At 34.7% G+C, this 13,405-nt stretch overlaps 1 non-coding gene across 1 annotated transcript; it reads right to left on the reverse strand.

The window, feature by feature from the left end:
- Positions 1–7,705: 7,705 nt before the first annotated feature.
- LOC132310778 (small nucleolar RNA R71) lies at positions 7,706–7,814 on the reverse strand. The gene has a single exon (XR_009482701.1). It is a non-coding gene; the product is annotated as a small nucleolar RNA R71 (small nucleolar RNA).
- Between the last annotated feature and the right edge of the window lie 5,591 nt (positions 7,815–13,405).

The following is a 13,405-nucleotide window of genomic DNA, read 5'->3' on the forward strand; positions in this document are numbered from 1 at the left end:
TCTTCATGAAGAGAGGGGGCACGTTCTATACCTAACTTCCCAAACTTGTGTGGGATTGGGAGTTTGCTCGATTGAGGTATGGCCTATCTCCCTTTAACAATTATCATCCTCTCTTTCCACTTCTTTTCAAGAGTAGGAAGGTCTGTACATATCTTCTGGTGCAAGGGAGAGGTGAAATAGAAACGACCAAGTTCGGTTCCATGCTTAGAAATAGTGTAAGTGATCAGCAAGTCAGCCAGAGTCAGGTCAAGACTCTCCAGCCATCGGCGAATAAGGAGTGCCGAGATTACTCGAAGGAAGTTAGGGTTTACTTATAGGGGTGCAATCCCCAATTTGTTAAAGACTAAATAATAAAAAGGATGAAGGGGGAATCTAAGAGCATTAAGATGCCCAACAGAGAGAAGCAACTCGTCTTCTCCGACACCCTCGCCGGCACAAAAATCAGCGCCCTCGGGGTATTCTAAAATTTCTACCCCCTCGGGAATCTCAAAATCTTCCATTATGGATTCAATGGAAAACTTGATACGACGAACAGATAAAATTGTGTTTCTTTCTTCCTTAGTAAAAATACTGTCCGACCCAGAGGTGGATGTCTCAGCCTGGATTGGGGAAACATCCGCCTGATTAACCGAGTCATTTGCAGACTTAAGGAGGTTCACAACCCTAGGAGGAAGAACCCTAATGAGATTAGGGGAAGACGAGGGTGTGGACTCAGAATCTGCGATTTTTATAAATTCAGGAGTAGTCGAAATACTCATAATGCAAGATTGGAAGAAGGGAAAGAAAAACTAACCTGGAGATATGAGAATGTGAAGAACGCAATTGACGGAATAAGCACACTGAGAACAAAAGTAAGTCTTGAAGAAGTCCTTAAGTCAGAATAACAAAAGACACAAATGGAAACGCCTCGTGCGAAAGTGGCAACTGCACAACTTCAATTCCCCTTTAATTAGGAGCCGTAACCCAATTAAAGAGGAATTCGGGGCAAAGTATGGAGGGAAAAATCTACCTCCAATGAGAATAATCCACGTCATCATAAATATAAACTTATCCTTGATGAGTTTATGAAGCCCACCTCGCTCAAACCCAAATTGAGTTTGAGGTTAGTCCAAGATCACTGTTCACAAGCCCAATACTATTGTTATTTGACCTTCAGCCCTATTGAAGCCCGAATCAAGAGATTATCAGCCCAACATGGTAACATCAAACATCCGGCCCGTTATTCAAGATCAACTGGTTCAAGTTATATTCAGCCCAGTTCTCTAAGATTGGACAAATCCTATCGGTAGAAGGATTTATCATAAAAGGAAAACTCTTTGATAGGAAATTCTATACAAGGCAAGTTCTATGTAGGAAATATTATACAATAGAAAGAACTCTATTTGTAAAGAAAGTCATGTATGGGAAGAATTGGAGGACAAGCAACGCGAGTCTTACCTTAATTCTACCAATTTTTGTGTATAAATAGGGGCCCAGACCTCTAATAAAAAGATCTAAGCAATTCCACGCTTCTATATACATGGTTCCTATTTGTCATTACTATTTTTTAGTGTGTTGTATTATTTTTCTCAATCGTTATTGGTTGAGCATAATTTTGCACCTACAACATGGATTTCAGAGCACGTCCATAAGAAATGAATTAAAAATGATACATATATAGACCGATTCGACCTACGTCAATCAATCACTTATCGTAATAGTGAGTTCCATCATTCTTTGTGAGCGATAAGCTCCAATCGTCCCATCACTTTTTGTGAGAGAGATGATTTTCCCACGCAGGCCTAAACTAGAATCAATGAATTTATTGGTAAGGAAAAAAGACTCTAAAACTAGTTGAAAGTGGTCTTATTGACATTATGAGATGGGATGGCTGTTAATTAATTGCATTCGGATCGGATCGATCAAATTTATATTTGATTTGTGAAGCTAACGAATTATTGAATTTGGATTCGAATTATAATATTGAATGTTTCAATTCATATTCTTTTTAGTTTGAATTCGAATCAAATCAAAATCAGATTTAGATTAAAATTATATTCACTAACATGTATATAAGGTTATATAGAGTATAGAATTACATCAAGTATTTTGGATCACTTTTGCATTCAGTGGTTAGTTAGTTAAATTTCCCTTAAGATTTCTATATTATGCTAGAACACCACCACTGCCTTTAAAACTTCATTGCTGGTGTGTGTGTTTGATAATGATAATTTATTTGGTTTTCTTTCTTAATTGCTTATTGTAATACCCTAATTTTCAGAGACATTATTTTATTTAATTTATTAGTTTAATTGAATAATTTGGCTAACTATTTTTTATTTGTTCATTGTGTCACTTGTTTAGTTGTTTCTTTAATTAATTATTTATTTATTTAACTAATTAGTTATTTGTGTTCATTTATTATTTTATTGGGATGTGATCTAATTGCCATTAATTGTTAATTCCTTATATTTGTACATTTAATTTTCTTATTTGATTTATGTGCTTGTGTGGTATTTAATTATTTAAATTTACTTACATTTAATTGATTGTTGTGAAACTTATTTAAATATGTTATTTAATGGATTTTCAGTGGATTGGGCTTATGATGTTTGGGCCAAAGGATGTGGTCCTAAATATTGTAGAAGGCCTTGAGGGATTTATCTAGGCTAAAGGCCCAAGGCTATGTGTGTGTATATATATATATATATATATATATATATATATATATATATATATATATATATATATGTATGTATATATGTACATATATATCTATATATATGTATATATGTATATATGTATATGTATCTATATAATTATTAGCAATATTTTAATAATTATTACATATTTTATTTGTATATTTAGTTTATGTCCATTATTTTATTTATACGTATATTGTATTTATTTAATTTGTAGTTAGTTTAGTAGAAGGGTTAGGGTAAGTGTAGTGTACAATATGAGGGTTTTAATTTTGCGAACGTGAAACCAAAGAGAGGCAGAGAAGAGAGGGAGAGGGGGTTATTAGAAATATGCTTCAAAAAATTTATTTATTATGTATTAAAAATTTCTATTTATTACTCGTCCGTTTTATCTTTTAGGTCTATTTAAACCGAATAACGGGTGAACCTATTAATGCATTTATATTTGTAATAGTCAAGAGCCATTAAATGCTTCAAGCCATGAGCATCCTATAAATAAACCAAGTTTCAGACGTATTCAAATATCCCTAATCATTCTTTTCTCTTTGGTCACTCTCTTAACTTTATTTCTCCAAACATATTTTCAATGAATTTTTTCAATTTCATATTGCCCAGAATTCCAGCAACCTTCTGGACATGATTTTTGGTGTTCTAAAATTATATTTCCTTATTATATCTTTGGGCTTCATTGAAATGAGTTCAAGTCTTCAATCTGAGTGCACATTTTGAAGGATGTCGTTGTATCCTGGAAGGTGACCGCTTAAGTACCATCTGCGCCAAAGGATGTGTGCCATGAGCGAAGTACTCCTAGTAGGGGCGAAATCACTTTTAAGGATAGTGAGTTACGCCTCACGCCTTAGCTAATAAGTTTTTTTTTTTTTTTTTTGTTCTTCCTTACTGTGTTGTAGTTTTTCCATTATTTTTCCTTTTGTACAAAACATTATTGATTCAATTAGTTGAGCGCATATTTTCCTACAACGGTTGTACCATGAGGAAGAAGGAGAAAATCGGCCATGAAAGGTTGTCGGACTTGGAGAAGAAGACCAGAACAATTGTAAAGAGCTTGTAGGTTGATTTTCAATCCGAAAATCCTGAAGTAAGTTCTATATTCTACTCCTCCCCTTTGTACCCATAAAATTTAGATCTCTTACTAGACTTTAGGGGTTAATAACAACGAATTTAATTCAATTAGTCACTGTGATACAGGTTGAAATTGATCTATATATGCGTATATATATGTATATATAATGTTTGATCTTGTTTATTAATGTATTAAACTTCATTTTTAATTGCTTAGAACATGTATTTATGATGTATATAAATGTTGGAAAACGATTTGGGACTTGTATAATTTAGGACCAAAAAGATAAATTTTAAGACCTGTTACAAACCTGACAAACTCCTACCGCAACTTTGTGCTTGAGCACAACTTTGTTCCAAGCACCAGTGCTTGAACACATGAAGTTTATGCTCGAGGTCTGGGTACCTGTTTTCTTTAAAAATGTTCCGAATGACCCCGGTTTAAGTATAAATGATCTCGAACATGTTTATAAGTATTGAAAACTATGACATTAGTCTAAAATATATAAATTTGTATTAGACTTTCGTGATTTGAGATTCATTGGAAATGATTAAATTAACTAATGAATTAGAAGCTAATCCTATGAGATTTAATTTTCGTAATTGAATGTACCCGTTGAGTTCATGATTATATTCATGGTTGTTGATGTACTTATGATTTATAAGTATGAAACATAGCTATAATTATATATGCCACCATTGTTAAATATGAGCAAATGGTATTATGATTTTAATCATGTTTTTATTGTATTTATGATTTTAGATTCGATCTATGAGGGATTATATTGGTCATTGTTAGATATGGTTATGATAAGATTTATGCATATATGTATTGGGGATCATTGAGACAGCTAATAAGCTAGGCTCTTTGATATTGTTTCCATTGTTAGATATGGCTTTGTATATGATGAATCATTGAGATAGCTAATAAGTTAAGCTCCTTGATATGGCGTGCCATTGCTAGATATGGTTTTGATGATTTGATGAGTAGGTGGGCTAACTAATAAATTTAGACAATACTTTGCGCCAGTGTTAGATATGGCTTTGTTGCTAATGTTATTATATAAATTTATATATGTGAGCCATGGTACATGATAAGTGCTTAAATGTTGCACATTTCAGCACCTAAGTTAAGGTATTTCAGTCTTTGCATCTATCTTAAGTTTATGTTTTAGTCCTAATTTATGTTTATGTGTATTTCAGGGCAATAAAGTTAAAATGAGCTAAGAACGGTCCAATTAAGCCTTTTTGGAGTTAAGCAAAGATTTTCAGAAAATGGCACAAAGCGGTCAATCTCGGGCCTTTGATGATGTTCCCAAAGATGGAGAAGCAAACCAAATAGCCCGAGGCAAAAATGGAGCTGAATAAGGCTTAAAGGAATTTTCCAACTCTAGGGGATCGATCCCCCAGGGTGGGGGATCCATCCCCCCGGACTTGGCAACATTGCATATTTTTATTTTAATGTTTGGGCTTATTTTGTAACCTAATGGGCTTTAATAAGTTTATTACTTAAGCCCAGTGAGGCCCATTATTTTTAGGGTTAGTATTTATTAGTTTAGTGATTTATTATTTGAAGAATTAAGTTTTGATTATTATTTTTTAATCTGTATCGTGATATCGTTCTCTCTAGAAGAAAACGAAAGGAAGAAAAAAAACGAGGGTTTCAAGAATATTTTTTGACAGAGGCTTTGTCTACAGTTGAAGGAAGAAGAAGAAGGGCTAAAAGATGGAGATAGGACTTGTTGACACCTTGATCATCTCCTCCATGAGCTAGTTCTTCACTTAGGGCTTGGATGAGCCCTAAGTTCATGTAACCCTAACCTTTGTATTTCTTTTCTTGGGGAATTATTATGTTGTAATTAAATTGTATGGCCTTGCAATTTCTTAATATATACATGCCTGATTTGATAAATTAGGGTTTGTATTGATAAATTCTTCCATTGAAATCTCCAATTGATTGTATGTCTATGTATGATTAATTAGGGATTTTATTCTTCATTAGATGATTAGAATTTAATTCTTCCATTGATTCTATATGAAAATTGCATGTCTAGGTGTGATTGATTTAGAATTATACTCTACACTAGATACTTCTTTTAGTTATGTTTAGTGATGGCCATAACATGAGACTTAATTGATACAATTGTCAATTAATTTGATAGATAAATGCTTAATCATGATAGATTGTTTTACAAATTAGCTTATTTGTCATTAGTTAATTGTAGTAAAGTAGGCAATCTGTGCTTGATTATTTTAATCCATGCTTCTAATTACAATTAGTATTATCTTCTTGATTGATGTGTGCTCTTATTGGATACATTTGTGAATGTGTATGGTGGGTTATGACGTAGTCTTGAATGTATTCTACACTTTAGTTTAATTGTCATTAGGTAGACAATTCATTCTTGATGTTGATAATCTATGCTTACAATTGTGATTTGTGATGATAATGTGACCACATCTATAATTACACTAATAAATTCCCCATTAATTGAAAGCATATGGTTAATTGCATGGGCTTAATGGTGAATCCTAACCCTAAGACTCTCTTCCTATCTCTTTAATTCTTAGTTTAATGTCATTTCTATTTTCATGCTTTTAATTGAATTTTAGTTTAATCACTCCACCAAAATATTTTTCTCTCACACTCTTTCTCTCTCTCTCTCTCTCTTCTCTCTTTTACAATCTAATTAGCATTAAAATCAAGTTTAGTCCCAACACGTGTTCAATCCCTTGGGTTCGATCCCATCTCACTTCATACTACATAGTATAAGTGTCTAGCTGTTTACAAATGTAAACTATGATGCCCGCTTGATACCATTTCCAAAACCAAAGTGTTGTGCATTATTTTGTGCACACGCTCGGGTCGCATCATAATTTTGGCGCCGTTGTCAGGAATTGACGGTTTAGTTGGAATTAAATTAGGCATTAGGGCTAATTTAATTGTTTTCTTAAAATTACTATTTTCTTACTAATCCCCCTTGTTCAATTAGGTACTTGAAAAGAAAAGGAGCAAGCATTGGATTTTAGCACCTTTGTAACATTGTTGCTAGGGACTTTTGTAAGCTTCCTTGAATTTCTTTTATTATAATTGTTCAATTCTCTGTATGCTTGCGAGATAGCCCTTGTCGAGGCTATCACATTGTTTAAATTCTTGTCCAAGCATAAGCCCAAAAGGAGGCTACTACTTTCTTGATAGAAAGCATCGGCCCGTGTGGAGGCAATTTAATTTTGTGCATTGATATAACATGTTAGTATGGGAACATCGTATGTGGAGGTGGTGAATTGTTGTTGATTTTTGTTGTGGTTTGTTGTCAAGTTGTTGTGGTCTAATCTTGAATCATCCATTCGGTGTTAGGAGGTAGTTCTAGGAGAATTCTTCCCATTCTTGATTATCCCACACTTAATGGAAAACCAATTTTAATATCTAGGGAATATGGATAATCTAGGTGAGTATTACCCTCTTAATGGGCATCCACCCTTGAGAATTCCCCATCCTAATATGTTGCCACAACCCAATCAAGTGCAACAACCTCCAATAATGCCAATCCATCTTCAAGATCATGTAGTGAATCCCCCCAATCATCAATTATCTCTTCGGGATCACTACACTCCCAATGTATACAATGCATCAACATGCATCCGGTTGCCAAACTTTCGGGCGACCCATTATGAAATTAAGCCCGCAACCATCCAAATGTGCCCCATTTTCTATGGGGTAAACAATGAAGAACCATATAAACATTTGGATGAGTTTTTGGAAGTTTGTTCAACCGTGAAAATCACGGACCTTCCGGAAGAAGTCTTAAAAATGAAGCTTTTCCCTTTCACTCTTCGGGAAAAGGCTAAATATTGGTTCAATAACTTGAGGGCAAATTCAATCACATCTTGGGCTCAACTACAATATGAATTCCTAAAAAAATTTTACCCCGCAAGTAGAACCGATGCTATGAGAGCTTATATCCGTGAATTCTCCCAAAATGAGGGAGAACCTTTGCATGAAGCATGGGAGCGTTTGAACGATTTGCTACGAAAGTGTCCACATCACGACATTCCTAAGTGGCAATTAGTTCGTTGCTTCTATGAAAGCTTATCCGATACCCAAAAACGTTTGGTTGATGCTTCATGTGGAGGAGCCTATTTGGACAAAAATGAAGATGATGTGTGGCATCTTTTTGATCGCATGAGCGAAAATTCAATGCATCGTTCTTCATTGTCATGATTTGGCCAAAACTTGAATGAAGGAGGGAAGAAAACCTCCAGTCTTTCTCAAGTGGAAAGTTCCATGGAAATTGCCGCCGAAGTCAAAATTCTTACTCAAAGGTTTGATAAATTCTTTTCGAGCAAAAACCCGGTAATTCAAACATCCAACTCTTTCCATTCTTAAAGCGTGATGTGCATGACTTGCTCTAGTTATACTCACAATACTTCCAATTGTCCTCTTGGACAAGTTTTTCCGAGTGAGTATCAAGAACAAGTCAATGCTGTTTTCATTCATCCGGGAAGTAATCCAAATTCTAACTTCTACAATTCTGGATGGAGTGATCCTAACTTTTCTTGGAGAAATCAATTAGGAGGTATCATTCCTCCTATTCATAAAAATTCCCAAGAAAAGTATGTGCCTCCCCACCTTCGAAATGCAAATTCTCAAGCATACCACTCTCCATCTTATCCTCTTCCAAATGTGAATCAATTCTCATTCTTCAAATCATCAATCTTATTCTCATCCACCTCAAGAGCCTCCTAGGAATCCCACTTTTGAGGATAAGGTTTTAGAAGCTTTGGGTGATCTTCAAAAGGAAAATCAAGTGTTTCATTCACATTCTCAATCAATTGCAAAATTTGAAGCCCAAATTGGGCAAATGGCTAAATCAATAAAAGAGAAAGGGCTTATTCAACCTGAGATTAACCGAAAGGCATACTCCATTTCCACCTTGAGGAGTGGGAGAAAAATTGATAATAAAGTTGAGAGACCTATTGAAATAAGTGTTCCAATGCAACCAAGTGTTAGCTCGTCTACAATTTCCAATTCCATTCCTACTTCACTAGAGTCAAATGGTCACATTAAAGAGCCAATTCCATCATCATCATCTTCCTCCCATGTAGAGAAGCCTTATGAGCCAAAAGCTCCATTTCCTCAAGCTTTAAACTCTACTCCATTTTTGAGGCAAGAAGGAAAAATCCATGACATGATGGAAGTTTTTGAACAAGTTAAAATCAACTTTCCTCTTCTTGATGCTATTCGCCAAATTCCACCATATGCCAAGTTCTTGAAGGACTTGTGTACTCAAAAGAAGAAGAACAAGGGACCAAGCCCAAAGAAAGTACTTCTCACGGAGCAAGTAAGCTCTATCATTAAGCTTAGCACCCCACCTAAGTTCAAAGACCCTGGCGCTCCAACCATCTCTTGTACCATAGGGAACCATGAGGTAAAAATGGCACTTCTTGACTTAGGGGCTAGTGTTAACGTTATTCCTTACTCCGTGTATCTTCAATTAGGTTTGGGAAATCTTAAGCCAACTTCGGTAGTTATTCAACTCGCCGATAGGTCTACAAAACAACCAAGGGGAATTGTTGAGGACATCCTCATCAAAGTCGACAAATTCTATTTCTCGGTTGATTTTGTTGTGCTTGACACTGAGCCGGTTCCCAATCCTACCACTTACATTCCCATCATTTTAGGAGGACCATTTCTTGCCACCGCTAATGCGACAATCAATTGTAGGTCCGGCATTATGGACATCTCTTTTGGCAGTATGATGGTTAAGCTTAATGTGTTTAACACGAGCCAACATCCTATCAATGAAGGCGAGTGTTTCATGGTGAATATCTTGGATGAAATTGTTGAAGAAGTCATTCCTTCCATTCCTTCTGAAGATCCTCTTGAGGTATGCCTCTCTCATTTCAACATGGACGCATTTGACATTGAAAGCTCCATATATGAAGTGAATTCTCTAATGGATTCCGTAGCCATCTTAGACTTCCCGCCATGGAAAAACTCAAAAGAACCTCTCCCTTCAATCGCAAGTACTCTTTCTTATCAAGAAGAGGAAGAAGTGGTAAGTACGCCAATGGCCAATCCAATTTATGAGGACATTCCTTATAATATTGAGCATGAAGTCATTGAGGCGACCTTAGTGAAGGAGGAGAAAGTGATCAATGTGGAAGTTGACAAAAATGATGAAGAGATTGAGTTTCTTAATAATCTAACCGAGCCTTTGAAAGACATTACCTTGCCAAGTGCAAGGCCGCTCATTATGGACTTTATTTTCAAAACCGTGGATGAGAGGAAACAAATTGCATCTTTCACCATTTCTTTCCAAATCATTCTTTTGGGAGATGTATTCATTGTTGCGAGAGAAGATCCATTGGGGAAAATAAATAAACGGATCAATGAGAATGTCTCATATCCAGTTTTTGATTCTTTCGACTAGTGAGTCGCTCCAACGTCTTGCTAGAGACGTTAAACACTAGTTGTTCGTAGAATTTTCAAAAAAAAAAAAAAAATGCATTTTATTATTATTTTGTTTTCTTTTCCTTTTGTACATTTATGTATTTTTAAATTCAAAAAGAAAAAAAAAAAAAAAAAAATTTGTTGTGATGGGTAGGATAAGTTGGTATTTGATTTTATTTTAATTTTTAGTAGTATTATTTTAATTTTAATTTTTATATATATTTAATTTTAGTATATATATTTTTCTTTTTAGTTTTACTTAAAAAAAAAAAAAAAATTAAGTTGATAAGTGATTTTATTTTAATTTTATTTATTATTATTATTATTTTTATCTATTTTTCATTTCAGTGTATATATTCTTTTTAGTTATTATTTTTATTTTTATTTTTTATTTTTAGTGTATATATTAAAAAATAGATAAATTAAAGAAAAAAAAAAGAAAAAAAAAAGCAAAAGATGGATCACCATCTTGGCAGAGAGCAACAAAAAAATGTCCCAAGTAGATTGATCCCCCAATCACGTGGATCGATCCCTTTTTACCTCTGTAGCCACTTTCTCATTCTACATTGAAGGGCCAATTTTGTGTCTAAAATTATCGATCCCCTTAACTGATGGATCGAGCCCGTTAGCTTGCCTTCCCATCTCTCTCTCGTCTGCATTCACTGCCAACCCTCAAATCTCTTAACCCAAGTTCTTCGACCATCCTCTCTATTCGATCCTCTCTGTTCTATCCTCTCTTGCGCCGTGTTGAAGAGGTCGTTCAATGGCGTCGTTGTTGGGTGGTGGGTTATTTCCTGGTGATTTTACTTCGCCGTTCTCTGTCGCATCTGGGCTAGCGATCGCCGCTGGGTTTTTCTCCGAGATCGTGGCTGTACAACTTTCTAGCATCGGCTGGGTCTTTCCGACGGGTGTGTTAATCGCTGTATTTCTCCGACGAGGTTGGGTCGCCGAGATTACATCGCCGCGGCTGGTTTTTCTTTTCCGGCGCATTTGGCTTGGTTCTCTAGCGTCTGCGGCTGTTGGGTCGCCGAGATTACATCGTCGCGGCTGGTTCGTTCGCCGGCTTGTTCTCTTCACCGGCAGTTTAGGCGTTGGGTTGTGGATTTCGCCGACTGTGGGTTGCGTTTGAGACTGTTGGGTAGAGATTTCGCCGGCTTGTTCGCTGCGCCAGTGACGCGGCTGTTCGTCTTCCGGCGTCGCCTCTGTTCGTCTTTCTGGCGTCCCATCTGTTCGTTTTCTAGCGATTCGCGGCTGGGTTCGTCAACGATTCGCGGCTGTTCGTTGTCCGGCATCGCGGCTGTGTCTCTCTGGCAATTTCGGCTGGATCTCTCTGGCGTTTTCGACTGGGATCTTCGCCGGCGAGTTTGCAGGTTCCTTCCGGCCGTGCTTCATTCTCCGGCGAGCCGTGTTGTCAATAAAAAAAAAAAAAAAGAAGAAAAACAAAAAGAAAAACAAAAGATAAGAAAAAAAAATTAAATAATAATAAAAAATGAAATTTATTAAATTAAATAATAATAATAATAAAAAATAAGAAAAAAAACAAAATTAGAAAATTAAAAAATAAAAATAAAAAAAGGTGTTAAATTGATGATTAAAAAAAAATAAATAAAAACAAAAAAAAAATGGACTTGATTATTTAAAACAAAAAAATGTGCATTCAAAAAAAAAAAATTGAATTGTTGATTTAAAAAAAAAAAAAACAAAAAAAAATTTTTTTTTTTTTAAAATTTAATTAAATTGTTGACTCAAACTAAATAAATAATAATAATAATAATAAAAAAACCAATTCAGTAGATTTTGAAATAATGTTTTATTTATTTAATTATTTCTTTTAAAATGTCCAAAAAAAAAAAATTCAAAATTTTTCAAAGTCGCATTCCGTCTTACTAAAGACGTTAAATTTAGTCCATGTTATTTATTTATTTATTATGTCTTGTATACTTATTCTTTTTCACAAAAAAAAAAAAAAAAAAAATATGTTACTAGTATACCCTTATGCTTGGTTATACATGTTCATCTTTTATCCTGGGTTTCATTTCATATCTCTTTGCATCCTGTTCTATATTGTTTTTGATTGTATGCATTGCTTATCCTATATGATATTTGATGTGAGTTTGCTAGTATGGTTCTACGGCTAGGTTTTTGCATCCAAGTTTGGGGGAGACATCTTTCCTACTGGATCATTGCTGGACTTCATAATCTTTGCCATCACGGTATACTCTTTCCATCATTTTTCATTGTTCTCTTTGCACATTGAGGACAATGTACAGTTTAAGTTTGGGGGTAAGGTTATCATGCTTCATTCTATTTTAAGTCGAGTTTTAAATGCATGATGCAATTTGAGATGTATTTGGCAATGATTTTGAACTTTTGAAGCATAGTACTTTTAAAAAACAAGTTGTTAAAGTCTAATACTTCTTGTATGCTCTAGGATGCCATTTAGGGGTAAATTTTTAATTTTTGATATCATGTTTGGTCTTGTGGTACACATCATCTTGTTGGTTGAAAATGCTTTGAGAGTTGATACTAGAATTTTACACTTGCAGTTGTGCACACTAGCATTCAATTTGTGGGGTACATGCTTAGTTGATTATTGTCTTGGTTTATCCCAATTGAGCTAGTATGCTTTGGAAGCTTTCATTCTTGATAAAATGACCTTGCAAAGAAAAGAAAAAAAAGCACTCACCAAAGGTGAGGAACAAAAAAAAAAAAAAAAAAAAAAAAAAAAAAAAAAAAAAAACTGCATTCTTTCAACATGTCAACTGATTAAAAAAGGAAGACAAGGAAAGAATGAAAGATGTATGATTAGTTTGAATTCGTAGCCTAGTCATTCCGAGTCATTACGCCCTTAGGAGTGTCTTTACACTTAACGCCCTAAGACCATCTAGTTTGGGAGTCGTTGGCTCAACGCTTGTTACATGGGGTGATTAGAGAGCTTAAGGAACTTGGACATTGCACATGGTCATACATATATATATATATATATATATATATATATATATATATATATATAATTGATGAAATCAAATAAATAAAAAAAAAAATGTTTGATTGAATAACAAGGTTCATTCAATGTCTTGATCTCTGGTACTATATCTGTATGCTAGTTTGAGGGTAAGGCTATGCCATTACTTTGATTTGCTAGGATAGCAACACATTTTGATACCGGTTCACTAAAAAAGGATGATAA

The sequence above is a fragment of the Cornus florida genome, unplaced genomic scaffold, assembly GCF_030987335.1.
Source record: "Cornus florida cultivar Cherokee Brave unplaced genomic scaffold, ASM3098733v1 CherokeeBrave_3.0.0_Hap2_Chr05, whole genome shotgun sequence".
In the NCBI taxonomy this organism is placed as follows: domain Eukaryota; kingdom Viridiplantae; phylum Streptophyta; class Magnoliopsida; order Cornales; family Cornaceae; genus Cornus; species Cornus florida.